This window comes from Mastacembelus armatus, chromosome 17 (assembly GCF_900324485.2).
Source record: "Mastacembelus armatus chromosome 17, fMasArm1.2, whole genome shotgun sequence".
In the NCBI taxonomy this organism is placed as follows: domain Eukaryota; kingdom Metazoa; phylum Chordata; class Actinopteri; order Synbranchiformes; family Mastacembelidae; genus Mastacembelus; species Mastacembelus armatus.
The window spans coordinates 19355168-19372886 of record NC_046649.1 but is presented as its reverse complement, the minus strand read 5'-3'; the positions used below and the strand labels follow the sequence as shown (position 1 = coordinate 19372886).

At 40.0% G+C, this 17719-nt stretch overlaps 1 long non-coding RNA gene across 1 annotated transcript; it reads right to left on the bottom strand.

The window, feature by feature from the left end:
* Positions 1–2477: 2477 nt before the first annotated feature.
* On the bottom strand, positions 2478–17371 carry LOC113134745 (uncharacterized). Its single transcript, XR_003296089.1, has 3 exons — positions 17336–17371; positions 2860–2948; positions 2478–2751 (listed from the first exon to the last, which is right to left on the bottom strand). It is a non-coding gene; the product is annotated as an uncharacterized LOC113134745 (long non-coding RNA).
* Between the last annotated feature and the right edge of the window lie 348 nt (positions 17372–17719).

The window sequence follows — 17719 nt, the reverse complement described above, 5'->3', positions numbered from 1 at the left end:
AAGTATAAAAAAAATACATGACATGGGTATAATTTTGTTTTGTCTATCTCTAAGTACACAAAAAGTGTATGAAGTTATGTGAAAGAAGTTTACTAATTTCTTTTTGTAAGGGTAAGCTTCAGTGCAGAGCTGGAACAAGCTGAAACAGATTTAGTCGCACAGCTAACATATAAATGATTGTCTTTTATCCTTAAAACAGTTTTCTGATTAATAATTCTAATAGTCTATAAAATGTTGGAACACAGTGAAAAATACCCACCACATATTCCAGAGTGGCGCTTTAAAACTGCTTGTTTTGTACAACCAAACTCTCCACTACCCAGTGCCATTCAGTTCAGTTCATAAAGCAGCAAGGAGCTGGAACTGGTGAATAGCTGGAGGTTGTGCTTCATAATTAACTTAATACAATACATAAAAATTGTCATTTTTTGTCAATTGACTAATCGTGGAAGAATGTGGAAAAAGTCATTTTTCAAACCATAAAAGTACTTAAGGGGAAAAGAAAAGGGGAAAACTTGGTTAAAAAGGTATTTCAGTGAAATAAGACACAGCAAAGATGGTTAAGGAGGCCCCTATATACACAAAAACAGTGTTTTGTGTGCCTATCCAACAATCCTCTAGTCCTTAATCAGTAGACTAATGCTCCACTGAGGGCATTCTAATTAATTTCTATTGTCTGGGGTCTTAAGCCTCACGGCTGCCTCCCTCGGTACGCTCCACCGTGTTTGCTCTTTTTCCTCCCATACTGAGTCCTCGCCCTGGGAGAGTGACTCCAGCCTCCCTCAATTCCTTCTTTTCTGTGGATCCGGAAAAACCGCAGAGCGAAATCCGGACAAATGGATTGATGGGATTTGGAAGAAGTCCGGAAGGGGCATTAATAACAGAGCTGTATAGAGGAGAGGCTGGAGACAGGGAGGTGAAAGTAGGAGACTTGTTCTGGTGTACTGACCCCTGTGTTGTCCTGTGTGGCTAATCAAAGCATCAGTGCACTCTCTTTGTGTCTCTGCAGGAATGTGATCTATGTGAGGTAGAAATAAGGCTGCTTTGATTGTCGAAAGGCACAAACCATTGAAAATTTTGCCAACACATTTCCTATAAGAAGTGTCGGTGTTAAAAACCTTTGCCATTGTGCAGCATGATTAGTTTAAGTTGTCATTCTCTCTTTAAACCATGGCATGTTTTTTGCATTAAACCTTTATCGTCAGTGTCCCTAAACACGCCAGAGCAGACGAATGTGAATAAGGACATTTCAAAGTTGCTGTCTCTCTGGTTCTGATTAAAGCTGTGTTCTGAGGAGCTGAATGACTGTTGGATGCCTGTTTTCTGTTTGCCTCCCTCTTCACTTTTCCCTGTAGACCTTTGAGTCATTTCTAGAGGGTGCTGTAAAAGGCAGAATGAGAAGGGAGTGGTGCACAATGAACATAAAACTCACACTGAGTTATGGGATGTTAATTGTTTAAATGTTGATTGTTGCTGTAGGCCAGAGAATTACTGACTTAGATTACTGACAAAAATAGCAAATGTGTTTTCTGTGACATTGCTATTGAAGCTATTGTCTTCAGTTTAACTTCTTCAACTATAATAACTCACTGGTGGGTCAGTACAAATTCATGCTGTGCAGACAAACTTTGCTCAAACCCACAGGGTCGGAACAAAGAGCTGGAACGAACTGACGCAGAATATACACAACACTGTCAGACAGTGTGGAATAAGATCTTTTTTCCGACCTTAAAGCTATTTTAAAAGATGTTTACAAACTTAAACTTGAACACTGAAGATTTTTCCTCATCAACGGGAATGGGTAGTAACCAAACTTTTGACTAAGACAGAGCCCACTAGATTACGTTTACTGTCAGTCAGATGTATAAGCTACCCATCTATTGCCACCTTTATATATTTTTATATACAAATACATATTTATATTTTTATCTTTTATACTTTTGTGTGGAATTGTTTAGCTATTGGCTGCAGGTACAAAAACGCATTTCACTGTACATTGTACTACGTGCATGTGACAAATAAAGCTGATCTTATCTTATTATAAATAACGGAAGTATCATGTAAATGTGTGTCCTGAGTGATCATTTTAACTACCATAAATTAAACAAAAATAAAAAAGGATTAATACTGTGCATTATGTTTATTCCACAATAGTTAAATGACCTTATTAAAACCTTAAAATGACATTTACAGTACCATATCTCAATATATGGACAGTTTACCTGGTAAACACAAAATCTTAAATCAGTGAGTCCAACCACTGACACTCTTCCTGTTCCACTACCAAGTTGACTTTGTACTTAAAGGACAATGCCACCAATTTTACACATAATGTTCGATACACTGGTCAATGGAAGTATCAGTCTGTGAAAACAGCTGCATAATGGCTGCGACTCTGGAGAGAGTCTAAAAAATAACTGCTGAGATTATAACCATAAGCATTAACCCACACATTTGATGGTAAAAACTCCAAAAGTCCACACTGAAATAACCCTGATGACATCTAAAGGGGTTATTTTCTCAGAAAGCTGAAAAGCTCTGTTCCATAAAAGAAAATTGATCGTGTGAGGTAAAATCCAAAATGTATTTTGAAACATTTCTCGACTGTGCAGAAGGAGGGCTGTGATCTTCAAACACCTCTTCTGCTTCCCTCTGCCCAGCCAAACCATAAGTCAAACATGTGACGTAGCCCAGAGCCCAGTTGACAAGGTCTGGCTCCATGTTCACTCCCAACATGGCTGACATCTGCTGCTGCAGAGACAATGGAAACAATACAGGTAAATCAATCCAGACTGAGGGTGGGAAACAGAGAGACAGAGAGAGGAGCTGGAGGAGAGAAGTGGAGGGAGGTCTCTTCACCTGCGTTGCATTAGAATATGCTCCCATGTGCAATCAGAGATCCTGCTGTGGAGAAATTCCCTGAAGAAAGGGTCAAAGGGACCATATTCCTGAAAAACAAAAGACTGGAATAAACAGGCCAAGCCGGATTTCCCACAGTGTTAAAGCAGTCTCTTTTCCCTCAGTTATTTAGCAAACTGTATTCTATCATGTATAAACCCATGCTTTCATATCCAGCTTCCAGTAACATGAATTAAACAGTCGTCCCATAGGAAGACCATAATGTTACAGTAATGTGAGCAACATGACTTTGAGCAATGCCTTCCTCCATGAGTCCTGCATGTGGTTCTGCTGTGAGGTCTGTCTGCGAGGTGAGTGACAGGAAGCAGAGTGTAAGGTAACACAGAGCTGAAATGAAAACACGCCACTCTGCACAGAGGATAAAAACACTGACCGAACCCATGAGCTGTCATGTTTCCTGGGATTGATGGGATTTTCAGGACTGCTGAGGTCGTTTTTCATAGTGGACAAGAATGAACTGCAGCAAATGGCTCCAAGTGAAGAAAGACAAACAACAAAATGATAAAGACGGAAAGCTGGAGAAAAACTTAATTGTTTGGCTCAAACCAAAAAAAAAAAAAGAAGAAGAAAATCATTAAGATTCACAGATGTCCATGATGCAGCATGAGCCCTTCTCTTTCTGAACCAACCCAAAAGAGGCCTAAGCTGCTCGTCCATGCCAGAGTCAGGATTCTTGTGGTTTTGTGGCCGCTGGCCCATTCAGCAGCTTCTGACCTCTGTGTGGTGTCCTGCTCTGTGTGAAGCAGGCAGAGAAAACAGAGGTCTTCAGCTGAATGAAGCTCAAGGGACTCACTGTATGTTAAAGGCATGGCCATAATCAAAAATACGCATGATGAATTGCTCTAGTGACCAGAAAACCAGCTCCGTAGGTACAAAGCGTTTGACAAGAGGGCATACAAAAAAATTTAAAAAAAGAAAAAGCAAAGCCGTGCAGATGAGCAGCAGAGAGAGATGTGCTAAGATTTGGACATGCTGGATTAGAAGGCTAGTTTCCCAATATTACTATTGACCCCTAAATCAAAAGAAACTACCTGTGTATTTTTGTACGCTGTGTTTGATCCCAACTGCAGCCATCGATTCGACATAGGTTATGTTTAGGATCTGTACAGATGTTTAGTGTTACAATAGTGTTGAAAACATCTGTTTTGATAGAAATTGCTGTCCCAGCTTCATAATGGTGCCATATAATAACATGTTAATAGCATGTGTTCAACATGTTTGCAGGGCAGCATCTCACCATCCAGCATCTCGTAAACAAAATGTGATAAGGGAATCAACAGCACATAACAGTTCTGTTGAACAGTTGCCACAAACTCAGATACAGAGATTTCATTTTATTTCTGGCCAAGGGCTTTTCCCCTGGGTGTGACAGGCAGCTGCACGCATCACAGGCTCTGGCGTGAGTCTGAGGAGGAGGAAGCGTAAGCTGTGAAACGTTTCCTGACCATCCAGAACATTGTGCTCACAGGTGGCAGGAAGATGAGGGCAGAGCAGCCGCAAGCCAGACGCCAGACTAAGGACAATGATGACATCAAGAGATCAAGTACTAAGAAAAGCAAAAATGCATTTATCATCGGTTTTTAAAGTCATTCCATCACTTTTAAATCAGTAGACCTTTTTTAGATTTTGTTTATAACCAGACAAGTTGATGATGTTTTTATTTATGGCTGGGCTTTAGAGAGATGGAAGCTCAAAGTAATAAAAAGAACTTTTCATATGAATAAATGCTTGTTTCGACATCCAGTGACATTTATTAAAGCTTTTACATTTGCATGCTGTAAACATCTAGGGGCCCTCTTTGTTGGGAAACATAAGTCACACATATGATTATGCTTGTAATACAAAACAAGACATACTAGAGTCCTCAGCAATACCACCCAGGTTTCGTGAAACTTTTGAGTTTGGCATTACAGCCTTAACTTTGGAAACTGTAGTTTAACCTCTTTTTTAAAACTACTGTCAAATGTCAACAGTGACATTCCAGAGAATCATAACTCTTGCTGATTTTCATTTGAAATTCAGGGATGTAACATGTTACAACTTAAGACTGATATAACGATGTAAAACTGTGTCACTTAGAACAATCATTTTCTGAGAGCCAGTTCATCATTATATTCACCTGGTCTATGTTCTTATTCACATTTATTACTCACTATCAACGGTTTCAAACTCAACATCACATGTCATCGTGTTATTGTTATTTTTGGGTTGTGCACAAAAAGGGAGTGTTGAAATGCACATCGCTGCTGGTAAGTGGACAATGTGTAGGTGTCGTGCAGAACAACAGCCCTGGTGGATTTTGAACAAAGAACATTTTCACCTTCGCAGCCCTGCTGACAAACTCCCCGTTCACCTGGCTGACTCTAGCGTCATCTGTAACTAATACAGATGCCTTAGAGCAGAGACTAAATGTAATCTAATGATAACTCGTTACTGTTCAACCGTCACAACATGTTTGTGCAGAGTGAAAATTGTTCTTTGACGTCTCGAATGTCAAACACAAAGAGCAGCAGGAAGCTGCAGGTACACTTGTGTTTATGTTTTGGTGCCCTTGAGTGATGGGGAAATTACTGGAGGGTCACATTTCAAAATGTACCATCAACCCCCTCCTCACGTTTGATCTTCTTTCGCGTGTGTCTGGATGAGTTTGTGTGTGTGCATGTCCTGGCCTGAAAAAAGGAGAAGTGTTAAGATGATTTTTGATCACCACACAGTGTGGATTGGTCTAAAGTTTTCCACGCGCTCACTAAAGACACAGGTCCTGGTTAAATCTTGGTAGTAGTTTCACTGACATAACTGAATAAAATGATGTAACACTAATAGAATAAAAACTGACAACAAACTTTAGAGCCTAGAAACTTCTCGCCAAAGGGAGAGAGAGCCAGACTATCTGTGAGAGTGAACTGGGAGATTGATGGATTTTCAGTGCGGCACCACTGATGCGCACTGCAATTTTTCCATGAGCAAAGACAGATTTGCACTGTGTGTGTGAAACAGAATTTGTCCCAGATTTTCTCTCCTCGTCACCCCCCCCCCCCCCCCCCCCCTTTGCTCTCCTCTCTTCTCTGTGGGCTGGATGGAGCGAGCTTTGATGTGGCACTCTCTCAGTGTTGTGACCGCAGGCCCAAGAGGAACCAGATGCTCTTTGGACTGGCTTGTGGTGGAGAGGCATATATATAAATAAAGAAAAAAGAGAGAGAGAGAAGATGGGTGCTGGGTGAGGGGGGTGAACAGTCGAAAATACATGTCACATGGTGCACATGGTACCCAGAAAGACGTTTCATCCCATTCATAACCAAGACAAAAGAAAAGGCTGTCAAACTCAAAGATACTGAAACACACATAACTGATCAGCAGAGACAACCTTAGCAGAGCAAAGACCAGAAGATACTGAGCATCACAAACATGAAACATAGTCTCATTAATGTAGTATTAGCAAAACTCAGACTTTTAAGTCCAATAATAGGGTTGAGTCATTTTTGCATTAAGCAGAAGATAAGAGTCTGTATGCTAAAAAAAAGTCCATCGGAATAAACAGGCCAACATATGGTACCAGAACACACAATGCAGCTCTCCAAAGACACACATGGAGAGAGAGACCTTACAAAATAATTTAAGCTGATACTTTGTGAAACCTGATACAGACAAAGCATTATCTTCACTATTCAGGTATTCAATGTCTGTACTTTTTCAAAATTAAAACAGCATTTCAATATCACACAATGCAAAAACTCTCTATTGAAACTTTAACCTCAGTGTCTCATCACTGTATTTTAAACACTGGCATCTTTATCTCTATCTCACCTTTAGTTCATTTTGGAGACCTTCCCAGTGGACTGTTCAACCACCTACATCATCATCCTACCGAAAACATCTACAACCATCTTATCCATAGTTTGACCAGCTGTTAATATGTACAAAACGTACAATAGAACAAGTTGAAAAAAAGACATAAATACGAAAAGTTGACAGTTTAGCAGTTGTAAATATACGACTTTAGTAAAGGGTTGTGGGTTTGTCAGCTTCTAAAGAGCCACTGGCAAAGGTCACCTCAAGTTATAAATGTTAATAAACCATTGGTTCTACTGGCAGCTGTAAATGTGGGTAGTAAATGGATTTTGGGCCAACTGTCCAGCAGCTCTTTTCCAATAGGTGGTCAGTCAAACAGTCCATTGGTGCAGTCTCACAAATGAATTACAGAGTTTACACAGTCTGGGATCCCAAAGGTTGTTCTTATTAATGGCATATAATTAATGCTAACCATTAATTTGCATTTTTGAGCCCTTTATAAACGGTTGCATTATCAGAAAGTGGGAATATCAAACTCCATCGTGGCTGTGCTGGAAAAATGGTCATGGTCTAATCGACATTTCCAGTTACCAGAATTAGACAAATGCACGACATGAACAATTAAATGTCCTCTAAGCTCTACTGTACACCAGTTTCCAGATTTTCCATGTTGATGTTTCCTTTAAGGACACTTCAGTAGAATGAATATTTGCTGACACAGCAGATTTTCTATGCTGGTCCCATGTTTGAAGGACAGTCTGTCTGACCACCAGGCCACCAACAACCACACCAGCATCAGCAGCATGACAGAACTCGAGCTGAATCAAACCCGTCTCCTGCAACGACTCTCCATTACCGCCCGTACTGTACCATTACACAAACCTCATAATTGTTTTGATTTATGACCCTCATGTGACACTGTGGAGTTTGGCAGGAAGCCTGTGGAGCTCCGTCTTAGGCTGCAACCACAAAATCATAATGGTGTACATTAAGACTTTCCCCTGGGTCGCCATTCACTGGGGACGATAATGTAGCTGAGATGAAAATGAAAAGCTACAGACAGAAAGCTTAATCCGACCCCTTCACAATGACGTGTTCTCATCGCCGTCAGCCCGTAGAGGAAGGAAGCATTATAGCAGCGTTCCCTCCCTTTGCTTTGTCATCCTGTTTCTTTCTGTCTCTCTGGGAGGCAAACATAACATGAAATGTTGGTCTTACATGTCAAAAAACTGTTTATGCAGTAAACCAAAGTAGGGCAATGCAATGACTGTATAATGGATGCTAGATGTTAATTAAAATAGAATGAGCCGACTGTTTTGATCGAAAGGCCATCTAACTCGGCAAACAAAAACAACTGAGAGCGGATTTTGTTTATGAAGGACAAAAACAAAGAGCAAGAACAGTTTTGAGCCAGGGAATTTCAAGAGGTTTTAAATGGGCTGCAGGATCAGAATCACTTTAATTGTCAAGTACAATAAACACAGCAGAGTTCACCTTGGTGACATCGCTGCAGACACATGAAACGGAAAACCTACAAACTGACAATATGCTGTTCAAGGACAACATGACGTTGCATAGAGTCCAGCTGGAGAGTGACTTCAAATATATAAACCACATATCACAGCTGTCCGGTGTCTCAAAGGTGGCGTTCAGGTGGCTCAAGGACATTTTTAAACTTTTCTTGCCTTTAGGTAACATCCCAAGAAATGCAGTTTTTTCTGGTTATTAAAACACTATAAACTTTATTTTCAAATATTTGCAGAAATTTCCATCAACTAAATAAAACAGTTTAGCGTTTCATTGTTGTTTCCTTCTAAAGTAGAATTTAAGCTCAGCATGTAATGGGTTCCTTCATTGGCTTGTCTTTTTTTAAATAAGCTGCGATGGTGATGACATGAAACATGGATCTGTGTTTGGTCTTTAGCCGTGAACATAATGGTTTTATGCTCCTTTCATTTTTCTGGTAGAGTGGAGGCACGTTACAGTGAGTGGCAGTGCGACATAACTACTTTGTCTACAGTAGAAAAACTGAAAGTGGTGCCATGAGCTCAAGGTACGTCCAAAGATCTGTTTCCATCAGCCCATATTAGAATTTACTGCTTGCGATATTCCAACTTTTCATGTCAGCCAAGCCAAAAAAAAAAAAAAAAAAAAGTCCTTCAGTTTCAGTTCAGAGTCTGCTGCTTCCACTTTTTATGCACAAATTAAAAATGCATAGAAAAACTGGAGGATAGTCATGTACTTCATGTGGATATAATAGTGTTATGCTATGATAGTGCTAATAATAGTGCTATGAGAACAATACTAGTAAACAATGGAAAATGTGTATATGGTGCAGCCCTACTACAGCTGGAATTAGGCTTCTGCTAACATACACATAGAAGTATCTGCTGACCTCTGCAGAGAAGGAAATTGCACAACCCTGTCTTCCAGAAATGACATTTATATACAACTAAACTGCAACATCAAACACTTCCTGATGGAAACACACTACTGACCAGAATATGTTTTCTACTAAAGAGAATATGTTATTGATTTAAGCATTTGGCAACTTAACCACTGACACGATTGCAGATGTAAACTCCAGGTTCTGGTGCAAGTCAGACAGAGAGTTTTGTACACCTACAATCCACCCCAACAACCATTTTTCAATGCTGTTAAAAAATGAGTTGCTTCACTCAAATGTTAAGAAAAAACAAGTTGCCTCTGAATAACTCATTTTGGATGGTGAGTTTGCAATAAAAACATAAAAAGAACAAAGTGTAGTGTAGAAATGGCCACATAAATGTCTCAGAATGACCCTGTGCATGTTTGACTGCAGTTCCTTATGGATCGTCCACCTGGCCAGGTAACATGTCCAAATACAGTGTCTCTTTGTCTCTGTCCACCGATAGTTTCCGTGTCAAATAAAACGTTTCCTGCCTCAAACACATCGTTGTTTTACTAAACCTACAATTGTGGGTTATGAGTTTGAAAATGCTGATTTTTCCAATGAGTATCGAGTCAGAAGAAAGACAGAAAAGCTCTCAAACTATGCCAGTGGTTCTTTTTATGTGGAAAGTGGTGCCAATTTAAGGATCCTCTTTGGTTTCCCTCTTAGAGATCAAAGGATTTTGGGTAATCTATTAGACTGGAGCCTGCAGTCTCCACGACAACACAACCACAGACAGGAAGCCTGTCCTTCCTTCACGGGCCCTTGTCATCAACAATACAACCACTCAGCAGTGTCTGACTCTTCCATAAGTCAATGTGTGTGTGTGTGTGTGTGTGTGTGTGCACATGCCTGTTTGAGAACAGTTCCACAAATCCTTTCATGTTTTTCCCCTATATGTGGGTGTGTGTGTGTGTGTGTGTGTGTGTGTGTGTGCTCTTCACGAGGGCATGTTTGTAGAAAGCAGTTTCAGAGTGATGCACAATTTCTACAACCCCTCCTTTATCTATAGGTGTGTGTGTGTGTGTGTGTGTGTGTGTGTGCTTTGTAAGTGCTTCAATGACCCTGAAAACATCTTTAAATGCAGCGTTTTCCTAAAACACAAAGTGAAACTAAGACTAAACTTTTTTCTTTGGCTGAGAAAAGAAATTAAACCTTATCAGCTCAAATACATCCTCCTCTGGAAAAGTCAATATCTGTGATGGAATTCTTGCATAAATACTTCAGACAACTATTTTTTGTATATAGCTTAAGAAGGTTTACAGCTTTTAAGTCCAGAAAGCAAAAGTATCTTGTGCAAAGCTTTGTGGGAAAATATCCAAAGACAAATATGTGAAAAAGCCTGTCAATAAATGTGTTTCCATTCACTAAAACATCAGTGCAAATGCTGATTTTTACTCTGAGATGGAAAAGTTGGTGTTTCAAAAACAAAATGTGACAAAGTACAATGGAAAGAGACTTGATGTATGTGAAGCATGTGCCTCATTGGTGACTAAAGCCAGAAGTCTGAGCTAGTTAAAATAATTCTGTGTCTTTGTCCTGGTAGTTGTGTGATGTTGTGTCCTGGCAATAAAGCTACAAGTTTTCCTTCTGTCTTGCCACTGAGGAACCACTGTTTGGGGAAACACATACTAAAAGATGATGCTCAATTTAGTGCAAAAAAAAAAAAAAAACAACTAAAAGTTTCCAAAGATCTAAATTCATGACCAACAATACAATACATTTCCAACTAAAAACAACAAAAGCATTTCCTTCCCCATTTTTTATGCTGCTTAAGGTTTGCAGTTACAAGCAGAGCTACAAGCACAACAGTCTGATCATCACCTCGCTCTCCTCATGACCGCTGCCCGATCAGAAGAGTCTCTGTGTGAATATCTGTGTCACAGACTCTTTGTCACTGACTGTTTCCAGCTGAATGTCAACAGTATGATTTGGATGCCTGTAGGCCTTTACATACTTGGGGAATGTAGAGTCTGCGTCCTATTAAGAATCCGTTATAAGCTTATGATGGAAAGATGGAATGAGGCTGTGAAAGCTGGGGGGGGATCAGCTGCAGCACATTTGGACTTAAACCCTGACAGATCTTGCTCATCTGGGTTCAAGAAATAGAGTCCATGATGTCCAACTAACCAGATTTTTTTTCTTCTCCAGTCCTTTTTGTTTGCATAACATCAAGGACTGGGTAAATTGAAAAGTTAATCCCCATACTTTTTTGTGTTACTGTGGGGTATATGGGGCTTTGCTCATTGAACACTAAATGTGAAGCAGAAACGGTCTGTGGGACATAAAATGAGTCCCACTTGTGAGCTGGATCAAACTGCACTCAAGAGTAGTTTTTATGGCTTGTTTGAGCTGCTTTTTTTTGGGTACAGTGTCAAACATCCAGTGAATAATACTTAACATGCCACTTTATATTCTAATTTCTAAAAGGTTTGCAAGTTGTAAGTAATTGTTTTATACTAAATCAATAATATTAAACCAGATAGAAATCAAATCTCTTTGGTGCTATGGTGCTTGTGTAATTATTAGTAGGGTAGTTAGCTTTGACCTTTGGTCCTGCAATTAATCCTGATGGCATATGAGAAAGTGAAAAGGAAAACTGACTGACTGCTGATGCTAAGATGAGATAAGACTACTCTGCAAAATCACCACAAAACACTGTACAACCAAAAATCTCAATTATGCAATTTCAATTAACTTTTGCCAGGAAACTTTGCACTGTACAGTTACATTACCAGACAAGCTGCAGCATCGCTGTGATACATTGCTCCCAGTTTGTGCTCAATTTATTACCCATAACAGCCTTAACATCATATGCTTTCTGGGTTATAGATGAGGCAATTTTGTTTAACTGTAGTACAGGGAGGACGTCAGGGTGGATTGTTCAGGTGTACAAAGTGTCTGACACTTGACAGCCAAGATGGTCATTTCCATCACCTGACACCGATTTATTTTTCTCATGACTTCAATCTTCAGTGGCAGGTTCTATTTGTTGTGGTTATCTATAACACTGACAGTTCTGCCAAATCAGACTATCAAATAAGGCTCATTTGAAGGCAATGACAAATAACTTGTCACCTAAATGGAAACAACAGACCACGTCAACTATGTACAACAACCCCAGCCATGACCCTGACAAAAAAGGACCACAAAATACCCTGGTAGTCTAATGGTTGAGCCACATAACCACAACATCCCAGTTTCACTCGCAATCATACTGTTCCCTTCTCCACACTCCCGGTTTGTATCTACCACAACCTGCAAACTAAACAACAATCAACCACAAAGTCAGTGGCTGGACAAAGATCAGGGACAATCACATCCAAAGACCATCTTTGAACAGACACCACCTTCCTGCATGTATGACCACAGGTTCATACATACAGCTGGTCACATGACTCCTGAACCACATTTAATTTGCTGATGAAGAAGGAAAGCTAAACAAAAATAAAAATAAATAAAACTAACCATAACTGTCAGATAAACTGGTTGTCCAACTTCTGGTAAAGACATTTGCTTTTTTATCTGTGACAATAGTGTTTTAACTGTTGGACATATTTAATTTCAGCGTCTGGTTTCAACATATTTGGGGTTATTGTGAAAACTTTACATGCCCACCCCCCAAACAGTCCAGATGTGCTTCCCTCAGCAGCACCATCTAAACTGAAATACTGAGAAAAGTCTGACTCAGAAAACACTGATTACAAAAAAGTGTCAGACTTGAGTTTCTTAATGGTCAAGCCAAGTGACTCTTTCAGTCATTAGAAACATTCAGATGATTTGTCACAGAGCCTGAAACCACCACATTCCTTCCCTCCTCCTCTCCAACCTGCACTGTTTCAAACACTTCATTACTGATGAGTTGTGAGGCAGTGGCTTTTCAAACATTTCACTGATTCCATCTCTTGGCAGGGCCATTTTTGTAAGGTCCTAGCAGCAGGTTGGAAACAGCTGGAAGGAGTGACTCAGGAGAGCATCAGACGATGTCTAAACTATCTCGAACACTTGCCTCATAATTTGTCAGAGTGCCCACAATCTGCAATCTGTAAGGAAATCTCAACTGTGCAGCTGCAGATTTTAGTAAACAACCGCAGAAATCAAAGTTTGTGGGTAGAACTGTGTGTATTCTCCTTGAAAATAACTCAGGTGATTCAGATTAATGCTTTTCAGCCATGTTAACCCACAAAATCACCACCTTAAAGCAATGCAGCAGTCCTGACTCAATGTTTTGGTGTACTGCTATTTGAAGAGAGAGCTCCTCTACACCAGTGGGCAGCAGCAGTTCCTTTTGGATAGCTGTAGACTATTCTCATCAGGTTTTATGGAGAACTGGTGTTATTAAGTCCATATGTTATTCCACTATACCCTCACTTCTTTTTTTTCAATTCATAAAAGTTATCCAGTACCATGCAGATAAAGACATAACTTTTGCTTTTTCATTTGCAGTTCGTTGCACAGTGCAGCAGAAGGAACACATTTATCCAGTTCTGCACCACATATGCCAGATAAATCATCAGCTATAAACATTTGGTTTCCATTTTTTAAATGCATATCAGATTTATGTTAAGGACAAATGAGTCCCCAGCCTTTGACAACAGTGACTGTTTCTCCTAATGAAGCATATTTTTGACTTGCAAGCTTTATGAATACAGAACGCAGTGCAGAATCGGTTCCAACAGTTTTCCTAAGGCTGAAAATCAGACGGTATCCAGTTTATTTACAGAGGTGACCTGTTTATTAGTCTGTCACACTAATTTTGTCACTGGGACAGACACAACACTGACAAAAATGAAGTGGAATATAAACTGTGAAACTGCCTTGAAAAACAGTTTTTTTTTGAAAAGTTAATCCCCATACTGAACTTTAGTTCATAAGTGCACTTATTTTAAAGATGTGACACATATGAAGCTACGATCTGTCTCTACTCAAGTGTGCTCCATGTACGTGTTTAGTTTTGTGGTGAGGAAATACATCTTAAATTTCTCTCGCTTTAGATCAAATCTTCAAAGTAACATTAGTTTAACTGGTATCATGGGATCAGAACCTAAAACAACCTGTCAGGCTCTGCACCATCACCCACATCAGTCCTAACTTCACCTGTACAAATACAGGTCAAATAAATCGTTTTTTTGGAGCTGCAGACAAACTAGCAGAATGTGTCAGCACAGATTTTCGGTTATGAGGCTGTAAAATAACCTTTTATTAACATGTTTGTGTGTTCAGATTTTATAGTAGTTATAAAGATTTTATGATAGCCATAAGGTTCCCAAAGTCTTTGCCTGATTTTAGCTGATCCCCAGGACCCATTGTTTTATACTGCATTTATTTATTTGGTTTTCTTGACACTTGGGATGCAAGGTGAATTTAATTCAACAATTAATGAGCTTGAGTGCACTCCACTTGAAACAGAAATTGCAGCTCTGCTAGATATGAATGTGTTAGTATGAAAACAGTAGGTTCATATAAAGGTGGTCTCAAATGAGAATCATTAAAAAGTTATTAGAGCTCTAAGAGTGGTTTGTTTTACAGGGTGTTTGTGTGAAGTCCATTTGCTTCTTTATCATAACAGAGGCAATTCTTCCTGAGGTCTAACTCATAAATGTGGAGTTCCCCTTTAATTATTACTGATAAAATCAACTAACAACTCACTTTTAGACACCCAGCCTGTGAACACACCCTACAAGTTGCATGGGATCACATACGGAACAGAAGCTAGACCAGCTTTAAACTTGTCATCACACTGTGTTTTACTGGTGTCTATCATTAATGTGTCAATTTCTGTGGCACAGAAAACCAAGTGGCAAGTTAAATGATGAATCCACTGTAAAGGTTGTGTAGTAGTATGTTGCAAGTATTGGCTGCTTCAGTATTTAGAAAAAGTATTATTTTTTCATCAAACAGCACTGACATTACATACACAAATGGTCACAGGTGAGCAAAACAAAGTAACATGCCTGAATTAGACCTGCTATTGTCTAAGAAACCAAAGTCAGTGAAATGTCTCTGCTCAGAATCTTCACCTTCACTTCCTCTTGCAAAAAGTACTAAAACAAGTATTTACAGTTAATGCACCAAAGCATTTTGCACAGCTTGAAGGCCCAATGTGCACATTTGCAGGTGGTGAGGTTTAGGTTTAGAGGGCCAAATCAGATACTGAGCAACATAGCAATCTATATGAGCTCAAAGGCACACTCTCAGCATTCCTCATTCTGGGGCGGACCACCCAAAAAGACCCCCACTCCGCCTCCATCGCTCCCTCCCCCTCTGTCTCGGGTTACAAGGCACCGCTGGCCTCCAAAAGAAAATGTCACAAAAAGGAACTTGAACTTCAAAAGGCAACTAATCTGAAGTAGCCTGAGTTAATCGTGTGCATCTGTTCACAGCTCTGAGGCTTCTGACCCCAGGAGTCTTGCTCCCCTGGCTGCCTCACCATGGAGAAACCTAAAGACTGTTAAAATAATTACCACTCTGTGTTTGGATGAAGAAGATGTCTGGTAAATTTTGTTGACAAAGCCACATGTCTTTGTCTTTTAGAGGTTGTGGAGTCAGATTTTACTCTTCAGAGCTCAGTGCATGGTCAGACCTTTTCAGCCACTTGGGGTCAGCATAACAAGCATTAAACACAACACAACACTAATACTGTCACTTCATAAAGTTCAGATTATTTGTTTCACATCCAGCAATCACAGATTTGTGTTTCTAGAGTCCCAGTGAATTTAGGTCCAACATTTTAGCTCTGGTGAGTTGGTCTGTAACTTTGTCTTTATGCTGCTTGCTACCCTGTACAGGGAACTCATACAATATGGACTCTATTCTTTGATTTTAATGTCACCAGATGTTCTCCTGCCCTGCTCTGGATCGACCCATCCACCATCACACAATATGACACACACACGCACACCGGACCTAGATGTCACTGACATCAGAAGTGGCAGCATTAGATTCCTCTCTATTTGGGAGTAATGACAGACCCCCAACCAAACTGTCTGCATTCCTTACTGTGGAACGGAGGCTGAAAAAACATCACCTATCACATTTCATCCTCATCACCACGTTCGCCAAGCAGATAGCAACTCCAGCAACATGTGGCATGCCCTTGAAGGCTACCCAAAACCACATGTGGGAATCACCCAAACCGTCAGGCGCACACACAAATATACACACTTATGAACACACACACACAGCAACCTGGTGTCGTTGGAGTGGGGTGATTAGGGGAAAGCCAAAATCAAAGGTACAAATCATGAAAATTAAAGGCCTCACAGGCTGTCCATCTTTTCCTCTCTCAGGCAGGAATGCTTCTCATTAGACGACCGCCTCAATGTGAACCAGCAGCCCACAGACGCACACTGGAGTGGGCGTTTTCTTTTCAAAGTCTCTTAAAAAAAAATGGAACAAAAAAAGTGTTCAGTCCTTTAATGTTTTCAATGTGCCAGAATGGATTCAGTGTTTGAAATGGCACTGAATGAAAGTTGCAAATAGATAAATAACATATTCTCACTTAACACGTGTTGACCCTGGCCATGCAAATAATGAAGCTTTTATTTGTTAAAGTTGTGAGATACTGTGTGTCTCTAAAACCTTTCCTGCCACCTGGAGCTGCATGTAGATGAGAAGAGACTAAGCTGCTGTAACTTCTCAGCTGAAGCTTTTCACCTGAAACACAACTACACCTGAAGACGTGAGGGCCAAGATACACAACCTGTGTCTATTAACTGACAACACAAAAAATATAGTTCAGAAAACTCAATTCAATCATAATCTACTGGTCAATAAATAAGCTGAGAATCAGAACAGGTTACAAACTGATGACAGCAGAAATAAAATGAAATTAATAATGAAGCCGAGTTCACAGAAGTAATAGTTAACTACCAGTCACAATGTGCTTCATGCCAGAAACAAATGCCAACACTTTCCCTGCAGCAAGTCCTGCATGGTGACAGCACGTCAGATAGTTTGGTTACACCCTAAAACATGTTCATGACAACAACAACAAGCAAAACCACAGGTTTGCTGAGCCTGTTAGCAACATGTTTAGCTACACCTGCAGCTCGACACCACCCATCCCAACAGGACTGAACTACAACTACACTCACTTAGCGAGCAACTGCTGCACAAGCTGTGGCAGCATGTTGCTGAAACACAGCAAACAATTAACTCACGTGTTCTGCAGAAAACAACAAACAATTAACTCACCTGTTCTGCAGAAAACAACAACCTCTGCGTCCTTTCACATCCGGGAGCAAAGGTCACCTTGTCTGATTTTATTCCTTCTTTCAGTTTTTGCTCTAGAAGCAGTGGAACATGTGTTTTTCTGTCTGACCTTCTTGGCTGCACAGGGATACTGGGAATTTTATCAGGTGCATTAAAATGCTTTGTATGAAGGTAATATGCTGTAGATTGTTATTAAGTGCCAGTCAGCTGTGTGACTGCATGAGTTGTTGTGTTAAAACAGTTTCTCATTGCATTAGCAGGGATGTGATGCTATTAAAAGGAATTCATATAATCCATGTTGGCATCGATTATTTAAATCTTCCTCTAGATGGTTATTAAAAAACTGGACATGTTTCCTTCTCTACC